Source organism: Ptiloglossa arizonensis, chromosome 6 (assembly GCF_051014685.1).
Source record: "Ptiloglossa arizonensis isolate GNS036 chromosome 6, iyPtiAriz1_principal, whole genome shotgun sequence".
In the NCBI taxonomy this organism is placed as follows: Eukaryota; Metazoa; Arthropoda; class Insecta; order Hymenoptera; family Colletidae; genus Ptiloglossa; species Ptiloglossa arizonensis.
Window position 1 is genome coordinate 6473514 of NC_135053.1, and position 15357 is coordinate 6488870.

General features: G+C 35.8%; 1 protein-coding gene across 1 annotated transcript in view; it reads right to left on the minus strand.

Annotated features, from left to right (window-relative positions):
* Nachralpha4 (nicotinic acetylcholine receptor alpha4) overlaps positions 1-15357 on the minus strand; it is a 387449-nt gene that overhangs the window by 177836 nt on the left and 194256 nt on the right. The window lies entirely within an intron of this gene.

Sequence of the window (15357 nt, forward strand, 5' to 3'; positions counted from 1 at the left end):
TGCAACCATTAAGGATTGTGGAGCTGCTTTCGAAATTCACTCGTCTGGCGTCCACTCCGTTAGAAAACTGTATTACGAAAGACTTTCCAATCTGAGGAAGTTCAGCATGGTTGTAGAATACAAGGTGAATTCATGACCAAATGAAACGAATGCCAGGATCCCTCGCCAGGCCCTCGCGGGTCAAACGATGGAACGTAGCGGTCAAGTGCAGTGCAGATGATCAGCCAAGACTTCGGCTAGGACATCGGCTGGTCGCACGCAGACAATGGGACACAGCTGCAACCCATGCGGGTTTCTCGCCGCTGAGGTTTGCAAGTACGCCAGGAACGCACGAAAAGCACGGACGACTTCTTTACCTCGAAGCTGCGACCAGTCACAGAAGGCAGTCTTTAGATTAAATCTCAAAGGGCAAGATCGACCGAAGAGAACACGGGCAAACTCCCGACTCAGCCGATCACCGTTCTATTGGTACATCTAAACCTTCGCTTTCCTCTATCCATTATCTTATTTATAAATATTAATTTACTTAAGCTCATAAATCAGTAACTACAACTCAGTGTCTCGATCAATTCCAACGACGTCGACGAGACATAAACATATTCACTTTTACACTGGACATAAAGATGCCCACGTATTAGGAAACTAATAATATTATTTGAATTACCTCAAAATCGTAAACGATATCTTTCACCTGTTCCTTAATTAGTTATCTACGAGATATATCTGTGTGTCAACTGAACGAGACACGCTGTATACGAGGGTAGTCCCATAAGTACCCGACTCGACACATAGATCGCGGTAGTTTGAAAAGAATGACTAAGGGAGAAAGTACCGATATAAAGCTTAAGTTTCAAGATCGACGACACTGTGTTGTTAGTATTTGTTTTGGCAGCCATCGATAATGAACGCTCTCAGTGAATTCGTGAACATGGAACAAATTGGCTATCGTTATGTGAGACAATACTTTCATTTAAAAGGCTTCGCCCCAACCGATTTCAAAGCGGAGATAGATTCTACTCTGTGGGAGTCTGCTCCTTCGTTTACAACAGTAAAATATTGGGTGACAGAGTTTAAACGAGATCGTATGAGCTGTCAAGATGAACATCGCAGTTGTCGACCAAATGGGATGACTACGCCTGAAATGGTGACAAAAATCTACCAAATGGTATCGGATGACCGTTGACTGAAAGTGCACGAGCTAGTAGACTTGGTAGGCATATTAAAAGACTGTGCATCGCATATTAATTAAAAATTTGGACATGAGAAAGCTGTGCGCAAGATGGATGCTGTTATTACTCACAATGGAACAAAAACAGCGTCGCGAGGATGTTTCAATCGAGTGTTTGGCGAGGTTTCGCAACAATAAAACCGAGTTTTTGCGTCAATTCATAACCAAGGATGAAACATGGGTTCATCACTTCACACCTGAGACGAAGGAACAGTCGAAACAATGGATCGAAAGGGGAGAAGCGGCTCCAAAGAAAGCGATGACAGTTCCATCTGCAGGCTAGGTCATGGCGTCAGTTTTTTAGGATGGGCGTGGGATAATTTTCATTGATTATCTTCAGAAAGGAAAAACAACCAACGGTGAGTATTGTGCGAACTTATTGCAGCGTTTGAGTGATGAAATCAGGGAAAAATGGCAGCATTTGGCAAAAAAGAAAGAAAAGTTTTGTTTCGTCAATACAATGTACCAGTTCACACGTCCGTTATCTCGATGGCTAAAATCAAGGAGTTAAAGTTCGAATTACTTTCTCACGCACCTTATTCGCCAGATTTAGTTCCCCGGATTATTTTTTGTTTCCAAACTTGAAAAAATGGCTCGATGGTAAAAGATTTGCCAACAATGAAGAAGTAGAGTCTGCGATTGATGGCTATTTTGCAGAGCTCGACAGTTCTCACTATAAACAGGGTATCGAAGCTATTGAACATCGTTGGGAAAATTGTATCGATCTAAAAGAAGACTATGTAGAGAAACAAAGATATTTTATTCCAAATTCTTTGTGTTTTCTTTGTTAGGTCAGGTATTTCTGGGACTACCCCTGTATTCTGTCTCTGCAATCGCAGTACAACCTGATAGAGAGTGATTCTTCATGAGAAAGTAAGTTGAAAGTGCGTAATAATATTTTTGATATATACACATACATATGTATATTTAATTTTTTATTTAATATGAAATATTTTTACGCGTTTAGAGTTCCAGGCAAGAATGTATTCATTATGCCTGTAACAACATTACACGTATTTTATGCAACTTAATTATTTTGTACTCCTTTATATCAAGACATTTGCCATTGGCTATCGATAAAAAGTTTGTTTCGTCTACTTTATTATAATATAACCATGCGTTCATAGTATGGAAAATCAGTTGGTAATTTAATAAAATATGCATAGGTGCAGTGTTAATAGGCAGATATTGCATTGTTCATAAAATAAGTTGTTTAAAGACTAATAAATATGCGTAATACATTTTTCACCGCGCAATGAATCTATTGTATTTACATATGTGATCTACATCGCTTATATCTACAAAAACTACTTTCGGATCAGACGGACACTACTTAACTAAGTACGTTACAGTTTTAGCCAGATTACTTTAGGATTAATTCATACGTTTCGTCAAATTTAGAACAAAATTTCACAGCTGCTCTCTAACAATTTTATTCGCATACTGTTATCGTAATTCATAATTCAGTGTCGTTCCTTGTGTACCGTCTGTGATGTGTCTGTAATGTGTAAATGGAAAAAATCAATCAGTGAACTTTTTAGATGGGCAATGGTAGATTCACCGAAAATTATGACGTATAATTCTCTTTCCGAACTCATATATAACTCAGAAACCACACGATTCTATACTTTCCTAGAGATGAATGAAACTAAATGGTAAGTTTATTGGAAAACTGCTGGGTAAAGGTGTGAGTACCCATTTCGTCGACGACGAAGAAGCAGTGAAGCAAGCTTTTCCTCATCGATAGAAAATTGTTCAGCTTCAACTACTCGCCTACCTTCACGAGGTAACTATAAATTTTTCCTACGTCTCGTTTAAACGAGCCCATTGATCTCGATTCCAGTTCTCAATTTATTCTTGGTGATTTTCGACGCAGTTCTCGCGTCTCTCGGCAATGCACTCGAAGAATTTGTTATTTGAAATAAGTACGCGTTTGAGAGTTGTCGCGAAACTTTGAATACGTCAAAGTAGACCATAGTTCCTTTGCTTTCTTCTGTACTTTCACTTTTCTGGCTTTCTGTTATTTTATGTTTCCTGCTTTTCAATTTCCATTCCTCGACTCGCTCTTGATCGATCTTTTCTCTTTTATTTCGATTTTCTATCTTTCGTATCCCATATCTGTCTTTGTCTTTTCCTACTCGTTTTAAGGACGCGTTGTCCGGCACTGGAGGTAGATCAGAGTTCGATACAGTTGAGTCCAGTGTGTGCTTCGATACCGTTTATCCGGACCATGATCAAGGTGTAGAATTAAGACAAACCAGACGTGTGGTTAATAAAATCGGAGTAGCGAAGGTTTACTTCAAGGTTTCACTTTTAAGAAGTGACGGTTTAGTTGCTTTTGGCGTTTCTATCTTCCACACTTCAGTGGAAATACGAATGGAGAAGGTACGAGATCTTGTGGGAGAGGATCGGCAGTTCGAGTTTCAGTTAGCAGTAGCGAGTGTGGAAGGTACCGCCACATATATTTCCTCAAAAGTAGCTTTCATTGAAACGCGAGTCATAAACCGTGCTAGCCATTTGCAGATCAAATCGTACAGCAGCCGCTGCTACTACTTGTATTTACGATTCTGTTGTACACGAGACAAATTTTGAAGTTGTTAACACCGCTTCCATTATGAGTAGATACAAGCACCGCTTGTATATTATGCTTATGTCGATAAAACGAAATAAATAACAAAATAGTTTAAGAAAGAAAACGTTTTATATCTTTTAATAACTCGAGGCAAATACAGTTTAATTGTACTCTATGAAATTGTTTGCGTACAACAAATTTAACAAAGTCATACGTTATAAAATTAATGTATAAACAAGGGAATACTAATTTCCATCGATTTTTGTGTCATAATACTGTTACGATCGATATATTATTTCATCGTTTGAACGATGTGATTTTTTGACAACGTTCTCACAAAGCGATAGATCTAAGCATAGAAAATGTCTATATGTTTGAAACTCCTAGAAAATGTACATAATACGTCAATCGTTAGCACTATATGTTTCCACCTCCTCTGTTTAAGCTAGAAAATTAGTCTTCTTTGATACAACTTATTCCTTTATACTCGTTGACTTCTTTATATAGAGGAATTAACAAACTACGTAATGTCAAACATCAAGGACAATGCGATGGTCTTTGAAAAATACGAATGTCACGTTTAATAACAAAACCAGATCCGTAGAAAGTTTTATTGCCTGTTTCATATTATATAGAAGAAATTATTTATTCTGAACTAGTTTGTTACTTCGCATTCACAAACTAAATAAAGAGCTTTCTTATGAGTAATTGAATTCAAGTTGGAATTATAATATAAGAAAACGATAAATGCTCGTTACAGAGTATATAGTTTTATTCCGTGGAGACGACACAAGAATAATGGCAAGTAACGATGCAAGTGCTGTCCGGGCAAGGTTGCTCCGAATTCATCAAGTATTATTTAAATCTTTTAGAAAATAATTTACCGTCTGTTATTAGTTTTATTGCATTCAACGAAAAGGGAGTAATATTTTACCAGACCGAGAACCCAAGCATACTCGTACAGAAAAGATGGTACAAAACAAATTAATATTGTATTGTAATGAAGTGAAAATCGTGTGAAACCAACCGAGAATTTATAGTCAATTTTGAAAAGAAGTTTGGCAAAATATGATAATCTACTTTGAGATATTCACGAGTTATGGACACGAACAAAACTGGAATTGAACGAGAAATTATTAACAATTCAATAGCTGGTACATCGTGCAGACTAGAAGCAATAAAAAAAATAGTAAAGGAAAATAGATGAAATATTAATTTAAGACTATGGTTCCATGAGAATGATTAAATTACAAAACTGTAAACATTACTCCAAATTTCTGTTTCTGTAAAATATTCTGCATATTATCAATATTAAAGAAAATAAATGTTATATTTTGTTTACCAAACTTATCTTGTAATTACTATAGGTTAATTTTAATCAATATTATTGTTCCTTGTATAAGATTAATGGTGTGTGTTTATACTTTTTCTCAACACTGTATATACACGAAATTCGTGAAATTGAAAGAATAATCGCTACCCCTTAAAAATTCAATGCAAATTAAATGCAAGTATATTCCAAAAAATAGTAATTATTTATCCCCGAAAAACATTTAAACTCTGAACATGTACAAAACGATATAATAAATTGAATTGAAGTCAGGTGAACAGGTGCATTAGCAACGTATCGCTATTTTCGTGTACGTATTCGAAAAGTATAATACGAAGTAATGCTTTATTATCGGGTGTCGTTGGTATCGCTTCAAAATGAATCCTGCTACTGCTTACTACGTTATTTCGGTGACGTGTGACCGAATGTCGCGCGACTGACAACAAGTGTCTCGTCTGTAAAGATCCTTAATTTCACCGAACAGCACGTCCTGCGACAGTACGGGACAAAATAGAATCGCTTATCAGGCAGTAATTAAACAACTAAGCGACACGCGTCCTTTTCTTGCGCTCCGCGTCCGAGCAAAACAACCTCCGCGTTCTTCGCTACTAAACACCACCATTCGCGTAATTAATCACTTCGCCGATAATGACGGCGACAAATTCGATTTCCATGCAGGAAGCAGATTTAATTTCAGGGAAGTCGGTTGTAAAGCACAAAGGGGAAGGAAAGATGCCGAGGTTGAAGAGGACTGGGCACAATTGACGATGCGGCCCTTACACGGGGTGTCATGAGACCGACGAGAAAGTTTTCTTCAGCATTCAGCAAGGAAAACTTCGAAAGGAGTTTGCTGAGGCATGCGAAAGCCGGCTCTTACGTTTAAAACGAGAGCCATGGGGACTGGAAGGCTGGCAGAGAAGGAGCCAGCCAGGACAGCAGGAAAATGAAGTAAAAAAGACATCTCTTTGGGTGTCTCGTTACCTCGGTTTCCCTTCGATATTCCATCTCAGCCAAGGTTATGCGCCAAAGGATATATTGAAGAGGGCGAGGTGAGGGGCGAGGGTGGTTGGGGGGTGTAAAAAAGTGAAAAGAGCGGCTGATTTAGCAGAGAGTGCACTCTGTACCGCACAATGGGTCGATGCTACAGTGCCGTACGGTATTTCAGTTCCTCTCGCAGGTGTGCCCGTATTTCCACGTACCTATGCGTCTACAAGCTCGTGGCAGTCGTACGTCGCAGTCGTATATCGTGTCACCGTTGTGCACGCGAACGCCTCTACCTGTTCACGGCCCTTGTGCGCACGTATGTATGCTCGTATGATGACGGTGGTCTTCCATACCGCCTGGTCGAAGGCGGCCCGCTTTTGTTCCTCTTTGTCACTCGTTTCTACCCTTGTAAAAGGCTTACTTGGCAAATCTAATACACTCTGACCTTTTCGAACGATTCTCCTCTTTCCTCTTTCGCATCCGTGCAAGGGAAATATCCGACGCAGTTTCGTACTTTTAAAAATCGTTTGTTTGCGAATTACGCTCTCCGGCACTTCTTTCTCGAGAGAGAAGTAAACGGCGGGTAACAGAGTGCTTTCCCGAGATTTTTCACTCACCTCTTTCGCAGCCGGTACACATTACATTTTAACAGGAGGCGCCTTTAATAAGCGCCGAGATTGCACACCAAGTGTTTGCATTTTCATTCAGAGTGTCGAACATCCTTATTCGAGAGCGTCCAACGATATAGTAGAATGTTCAACCATCCGAGTCTGCTGTTATTCGAACCGATTGTGAATACGCCTTTACGAAGTGATCATTTTCTTATCTAAATTCTTATTGAATTTTTGTTAGAAGTAATTATTACACGATCGTAGTACGAGTAATGACTCTAATACGCAGTAATGATAATTAATACATCGGAGGATTAAAATTGTGTACCAATGAAAAAGTTACGATATATAAACACTTATTGTATTAGAAAAGAGTAGATAATTCGTGACATTAAATGAACGAAATTGTAATTCCATGCAATCAAACATAGTGAGTAAACTTTTGAAGTCAAGCAGCCAAAAAGATGTGGGATTTGTGATATGTTAACAAAATCGTATCTTTCTATTATTTCTTCATTTCCTTTATTATTATTTTTAAATTATATTTATGAAAAATACATATTCTATTATCCGAAGACTGGTTATTTTCGTAACTAGACATGCATCTCTCCCTATTAGTTCAGATACTGGAGGTTCTACTGTATTTTATGATTATTGTAAATTTGTAAAAAATACTATATATTATGATTGTAAACTTCTCACCGCATTTAACTCTGGAATGCCATACTGTGAGTTAGTCTATTTTTTGCATTTACAACTTTCTTAAAAAGTAACATTTCATTTCTTATCCCCACCAAGAAAAGTGTTTATAATGTCAATCTTCTAGTTGATACCGTGTCATGCTCAATATACTCGAGGAATTAAAATGGTTACATCGAATCTATGTAAGATACGATAGGCCATTATAGTAATTAATATTATAGTAATAATATTATAGCATCAAATGTCAATCTCCTTCGATTACCACACCCATTGATACATCCTATAATAAAATTTTTGTTTCGTAAGAATAATTAAGCGCGGAATATTTTTTCCCTCGAATCATCGTGAATAAATTGATATTTATGATGGATGAGTATAAAATCGGCTGAATTGGTTATCGATATTTAATAGAGAACAAGACTTGATTTATTGAATATGAAACTTACCATTGATACAAGATTAAGAATACAATTTAATCGTTAGATATGAAATTGTTTCTTGTCGGAACAAATCTCTCGGTTACCAAACGGATATAAGAATTTAGAATCCCAGAATAAGAAAATTATTTTCGATTTGTTTGTTGGAAATGTTACGATTTAAGGAAATGTCAAGGATAATTCAATTTAGAAAACCTTACTTCGAGTAACCAGGTATGAAAGTAATTCAAGTGAAGCTTCTGTTGCATCCCAGGATTTACCTTTATTTTCACGCAATATCTTCCCGCGAAGAGAAACGCACCTTCAAAACGAACCGTCCGACAGTTTCACGAATAGAACGCGAAATACAAAATCGTGGTAAACAAATAGTCAGACGGGGCAGATATATCTAATGTTCGTCGCTTCCGCGCATAGGAGCTCTCGATAACAACATCCGTCACGCGGAAAGTTTCCGCTATAACCTATGAAAAATTCTGGAATCTAGTTCTCGAAGAACTATTGTACATAGTAGGATAACTTTCCTTGATACAGTCTCGGAGGCAAGCGTAACCCTCTACGTCGAAGAATAGGGCAGAGAGAACGTTTTCCAGAATCGAAAACTATTTTTGCATCAAATCGACGAAGAATTCGCGAAGCTCCTCCGATACTTAGAGTTAGAGATTTTCCGAATGACCGAACGACCAAGCCGACACTGCAGGAGAGTGAACTTCCAATGGGATCCAAGATTCCTCGTCGTCGTTCTTTTTACTTCCGTTTTCACTCAGCACGCGACGACACGCCGTTTCGTTTTCAATTTCAGAAGAGACGCAACGGATATGGCAGAACGTCGTGACATTGGAGACTGGTAAAGGCGTGAGGATTATAGGAACGAACCTTATTTTCAACACTCCATGAAATATGCTCGCTAAAAGAAACGATCGGTCTTTACGACGTGACGAGTATATTAACGAAACTATGGTTTCGGTGACTTGTTTCGTAAATGGTTGCGATCGCACCAACTGAGATTCGCGTTCAGAAAAACGAAAAGATTATAAACGATACAGGGATATGTAATAATATATTATATCGGGGTATTAAGTACGGAGGGATTAAGTATAATTTCTCACTTCACGTTTCTTAATAATTATTTACTTTCTACTCGGTAAATGTTGCACGTAACGGTTAAAAAACTCCAGACGACCTTCATAATTTGATAAAAATCAAGCTCACGAAACATCAATTATTGCACTATGTGCTCCCCTTTGTATGAAATGGTTTTCGTTTGGAATATTTGTTTATACAGCGTACAGTTCACGTGTAAATTTGAGTGAAACAATTGCATGATTTTTATGTATACAAAAGAAGTTAAAAACTTTGACCTCTCTTCGTTTCCTTTACTTTTGGGAACAATTAGACGCTCGGGAGTGCCGATTCTGAACTCTAAGGAGAGAAAATGATAGTTCTCGCTATCCTTACTTTGCGAATATGTCCCTTAAGTCCTCGTAAAATTTGAATACCTCTTGGAATTTATGATTTGCCAGATACTACATCTAAACAATTCTTTATCCCAAATAATCGTCAGTCTGATCATTTGGACAAATAGAACGGCTTTAAATTTTTTAACGAACAGAGAATGAGATTAACGATACTCCATCGACTGTCTTGTAATCCTTTGTGCGATAACGATGAACTCGTGATTCATCTGTGGGGACGTTTTACACGAGGAATTCTTGACAACCTTTTGCTGACTGTCCTTTCGTGGCGTCTGACAATCGACGCAGTATCTAGCGAGCGCAGATGTTTCTGTTCTCGTAATTCAAAGACTAGATAATGTGCTGCACTTTTTCTCGACTGGTGCCTAGTTGAAGAGCAATTTCCCGTTGCTTAATCCAGCGATTTCGTTGGATCAGCGCATCAACTCGGGCTTGATTCTCCTCGCGGTCTTTGTTCATCGTAGGCATTCATCTCACCTCTTTTGAAGCTCTTTACACGTCGAACTCACTTTCGAACATTTTTCACATCCATATAGTCATTGCCATGAAAGACTTGCCAACGTTTGTGAATTTTCGACGGGCGTACAGCATTTTAACGTTAAAAGTGTAATCACTGTTCGCGACTTTGTAGAAAATGCGGAAGATGTGTTCACGTTTAAATTTGATTACTACATCAGGACGCGAGACACCGAAATAAAACGTCGTACGTATAGACTAAACACTCGTCGCTACACAATGATCATCCATATATTTCTATCTCCATTTTTCGCGGAATGCTGTGGTAGGATATATCGTTTAAAAATCGATACACGTATCGTCCCTTATCAATTATAAAAATTATAACAAAAATTGTTATTAATAATAGAGCAATCCTCGGTTTTAAGGCGGGGTTTCGTTCTTAGATTCACAGCGCGGAATTATCTTTACCATTGTTTATCTTTCTGAAATCCAAAGGACCCAATAAGTTGATTATTTGTCGAAAACGTTTTTGTCGTGTTCGACACTGATTTTTATCTTCTAACGAAACTTTACATTTTTATATTTTTCATTCGTTCATTAGTGTTTAGTATTATTGTAAAAAAGGAGCTAATCGAACTTTAGTACTTTCTGTTGACCAATATTGTTTATTTCTGTGTTATTTTATGGTAAAATTTATTGACACTGTAAAATGGACTTTGCTGATTCATGAATATCCATCCATTGAGCAGAACAGTGTCAATTATCATATATTATGCATTTCTGATCAGAAATCACGTAATGCACGAATAATCCAATAGAATGGTATTGAAACAATGCACTGCGTAAATCGTATCGCTTGTTCACTCGATTCTCATATAAATCACGAAACACTCACTTTACAAGCATTTTAATTTTACCAGTTTCTCTGAAATATTTAGGAACAGTTATAATATGCGTGAAATTTTTATGCGTCTTAAACTCGACGAAAATTTGTTTTTAGAACATTAGAAATACAGTCTTCGAATGGACTTGAAAGTGGTATAAGTGACAACTTTTATTTTGATTTCAGAAAAGAAATAAACAGGATATACCGAGAGCGACTGAAGTTAACAATGTGTACATTCGGTTATTGTAACTTTAAAGCGACGCAACATACAATGGCTCGCAAAAGTATTCATGTACTATATCATAAAGAAAGTTTTCTAACCCAGAAGTTTGATTTTAATGAAACTTACATGTTTGTGTGAATGTAAAGCATACTGGATTTGTTTTGTTAACAAAAAATGTTCCGGAAGGGACAAATAATGTTCTCGCACGATTACGAAGTTACATGGAGTTCTATCTAATCGTTTCGGTTAGCTTGTTTTCTGTTTATTAATATTTCTCATTTGCTTCTTGAGTGAAAATCTCCAGCGTGTAAACAGTCGTACGATAATTGTTTAGAAGTTTGTTGTCCTCGCCGATATGGATGACCTTGAAATATGTTGTCAAAGTTACTATCTGGAAGAACTTTTCCTGTACGCGTTCTCCTTGTTCGACTTTAGTTTCTAAGATATTTGTAAAAAACTGTTGATACTATGATACTGAAAGTAAATGTACTGTAGGAAAAGTACCTTCTCATGAATTTAGGGGCACCCTATAAAAGTTCACTCTAGAGGTATTTAAACCTTCAACACTATTCTAACCTAATCTAATCTAATCCAGCTTAATCTAATCTAATTTAATCTATCCTTGAATTAAGAGAATATAGATAAGTTTAGATTAGGTTAGATTTAAACGGGGTCAGGGTTCTGTAATTCAAGGATAGATTAAGTTAGATTAGGTGTAAAGGACACAGAAGAATACCGATTATCCGGCGTACTCGAGACTTTTGATCATTACAATAAGCAAAATATAATATACACTACTGAATATATTTTTACATATAAGTCTGAAATGAAATCCGAGCGGCAATAACATGTATAGAAAAAATTTGTTCAGAATGGTGACCACGATGACATATTTCAAGATTATCGGAATCGGTGAGGAGGGTAAACTTTTAAATAATTCCCAATCGTGGATACTGAAACTCTATATTCGATTTCATGTTTGGGGAATTTCATGTTTAGCAGCTACCTGACTTTCTTCCAAGGGTAAAAGTAAAAGACGCGCGCCACATCGTCTTTATGAACTCCGTCGACAAGTTTATCTTGTGTCCTCAAGGTTGATCGAAGAGAAAAGAGGGACCGCGAGCTTTGTAAGTCAATGCCAACTTTTTACGGAACGATTCTCTTTTCTCCTTTCTACGAACATGTACGTAAAGGTAGAGATGAAGAAACGAGGTTACAGAAAATTGTTTTTCCGAAAAGTAGAGTGGTGAAAGAATTTCGGAGCGCAAACAGGAAGAAAGAAAAATCGTAAACAGAACGTAGGACCCGAAAGATCTCTTCCCTTGGGATTTTGTACGGCGTGACCCCGAAACAAGCTGAAACGTTTCACTGCGAGATCGTTTCACTTTTTTCTTCTTCTTTTACGAAGCTGTTCCACTCTTAGTCAATTTTGTTGGTTTTCGATGATATGAAGCGCGATCGATAGTACGGCGAAACATAAAAATAGAATGTAAACGTGGAATTTAAGTACAGTAATATATAAACAATCTAATTTGATAGATAGAAAGCAAGGATAGTAGAAATTACTATACTTGGTTAAAATAAAAGAAATACTTTAACAATATCTGTACTTAAACAAATTTTTTGGCAATCAAAGCAAAGAACAATCTGGAAAACATTCCGATTAGAATTATGTTAACGAGTACACAAATTGTTAGATTATTTCCTTTTATTTCAATTATTTTGTAAAAGGTTATACGTAGTCGATATAACCATCGATAAAATGGTAGAGGTCAGTTCGACAAATTGTTCGCAAATGAGTAACGTGTAACAGATATTCTAACGTAAAATAATTATTATTTTCTAATTTTCTTTAATTGTTTTTTCTTTAAATTTATGCTATACTTTTATTTATTTTACTTTACAGACATTCATAAAACCAAAAGTCAAAAACAATAAATTATAATAAATTGCCTGTCTCGACCATAAGTTCATTACATTAAAATAATAGTTTTACAGAGAACTATTTTTAGAGAAAAATAAACGTACATCGTGAACAATTGTACTGCAAATTTATTCGTTCCTGGTTATCTTGTTCGTAGAGCCGGAATTCTGAAACTCTTGAGACATTGCTCTGATAATCTGTAATTGGACTTCGATGTAAGATCAATAAGACTGAATTTGTTGAAGCGGGTTCGAAATCTTTTTGTTCTGTCAGTCTTGTTAAATCTCTTGTCGGGACATAGTATGCGATACTTTGAAGGCGCATGGAAAGATTACGGTCAAACTTTTGCTATTCCTCAAACTATCCGCAGAATCCTCGAAGCTTGTAATTTGGGGATCTCCGATACACTTTGATGATCTGTAAGCTTTACTATACATTTCACTGTCGCTGTATCTGCTCGAGCCTACATGCATCCACCATAGATAATCTCGATCCTTGTCCACGCCAATAGACCTACTCAAAATAAACATATTTTGATGCAAGATTAATACCTTTTCAATTTTCATAAATATTTGTATAGTTACGTTAAAGCTGTCATAACCTATTTAGATGATTATTAAAAACGTTAAAGCATACATATATAAAAATGATCGTAAAATGTATTTCCCTTCGACTTTTTATGGTTTCCAAAAATTGTCAGATAAGGGAATGTTTTCGTTTTGCGGACGAAAGAAGGCACTTTTTTAGTAATTTTTTCCAAACAAACAACACTAGTACTTGTTAATGTTGCGGTTTTATCGCACATCGATACATATTCTGAGAGTTCTCGCAACTTTTGTCATTAAAAAATGATAAGAATTATAAAAGTTACTAAAACACATTTACAAAATGTTTTAAAAAATATAACTGGCATGTTGACATGATTGCAGCTCTTCTGCGAATCTAAAACAGACAAATCAAGGAGCATTTTGTTTAGTAAGAACACAATTATGGTCGGAACTAAATGAAAAATAAAAATCTTCAAATTTAAACAAATGGCAACACTTTAAGGTCAGAATATCGATTTTTTTCAAAATCATTTTTGAAAGTGCTTTCTTTCGTTTCTAAAACTAGAAGACCTTCTTAAATTATGTTTGATTTTATTGGATTAAACATGTTCCATCGTAATCAATTTTATGCTTTTATTTATTACTGAAAGAAACTAAAACCATCAAATGTTATGGAATAAAAATTATCCAGTATTAGACAATGACACAAATATAAATAGATAGAAAGCAGGAGCATTGAAGCGTATACATAAAGAGTATCACAATATTCTGAATTTTACATAAAGTCTTAGGTTAAAAATTCGTGGTTAAAGTTTCGTTGAACGTAGTTCGTTTCGTTTTACTCGAAGCAAATACAATAGTTTCAATATTCTCTTTCGTCATTTCTGAAGCTCGTATAAAAGAATCGATATAAAATGAATCAGATTTTATTGGTTCTGTTCGTTCAGCAGATATAACCTTTTGAGAAAAGTATTTTTATTCATGGCCTCGTATTTTTCTGTATTCATCGCGGAAATCTGGCCAGATTTTCGATACATTCGTTTGAATTTCACACTAAGATGACATTTGGTCATGTTTATTCTGCATTGTACAGGAATTCAATATACGAGGAAACCACCCTTCTCAGTTTCAAACAAAATTCTATCAAAGGAAAGTAGAATATTCGGTGAAAATTCCGAATCCAAATGATAAAAAGAAAAAGTCATTCGTGTTAGAAAAATCACATTTCTCAACTTTACTAGACACCAGAGATTAAAAGCGATTCAAATCGGTTCAAATAAGATCAATGTAGGTAACTATTATAGTTTTTAAAAATTTCTGGAATGAAATTTTGCTTATTTAAAGTAACACCAATAATTGAGGTCATGCAAGTACTTTGTGCATTTTATTCATCGACATATGTGAATAAATGCAATTATTTTTGTAAACATTTTCGATCTTAAAACGTTATCTTCGAAAAAATATTTTTAATAATTAATCTAAAACAAAAATAAATATGTAGGATATAATATCATAAGCAAAAGCCAAAAGAATGTAGCTCAAAAAAAAATAGTGTAACCATCCGAACACCTATTTCCACTTTCTTTAGAGCAATAGTATAAACAATATACAAAATAGAGTAAACAGTACAAAAAGGTGATCACAATTTCGTTAACCGTAATTTTTCGATTTTCTGATGTTAATTTTTAATAAAAAATGTATTTACGTGTTTGAACTCGGAAATTCTTAATTTCAGTGTCCGGATTCAGTTTTTTGAAGAGTTTGTTTAGTTTACAAACCTAAAAATTGCACGATAGTTGAATGAAAGATTGAGAAAACTGTTGGAAATATCAATTTCACACTTTGTACGTATAGCTATTAGTGTTTTGGCAAAAATATAAGAATTCCTCAATTATTAATAATTGTTCGAGTAATATAGTGTTACACATCGTGTTCAAAATAACTCTCCTTTGAGTCAGAAGTATTGTGTATATGTGCGATT